The sequence below is a fragment of the Glandiceps talaboti genome, chromosome 23 (assembly GCF_964340395.1).
Source record: "Glandiceps talaboti chromosome 23, keGlaTala1.1, whole genome shotgun sequence".
NCBI lineage: Eukaryota > Metazoa > Hemichordata > Enteropneusta > Spengelidae > Glandiceps > Glandiceps talaboti.
Window position 1 is genome coordinate 7,175,053 of NC_135571.1, and position 400 is coordinate 7,175,452.

The window sequence follows — 400 nt, forward strand, 5'->3', positions numbered from 1 at the left end:
TACATTTTCCCCATACTGCTGGAAGCGCAAATAATTGCTTATGAACCCCTACTTATCACCATTGCAACGAGCAACCTTTACAGCATCCTCATCATATTTCCAGAAACATCAAGCATGCCAAAACCAATAAGCTTTTAGCTTATGTGATCCTCAAACGACACTTATGGAAGGTTGTTTGGCTTTGAACACGAGGTCATTGAAACATGCTTTTGCATGTGCAAAAGTAAAATTATATTAATAATAAGAACAAAAATAGTCAAAAAAATAGTCCCCGTTGCAGCTAATATACCTTTAATGAAAACGGTCAGTAATAAAATAAATTACTGATAGTAATGTTACCCATACACACAGTGTATAACAACACAATTTATATGAAATTATACAGAAAGGCTTTGTTGAA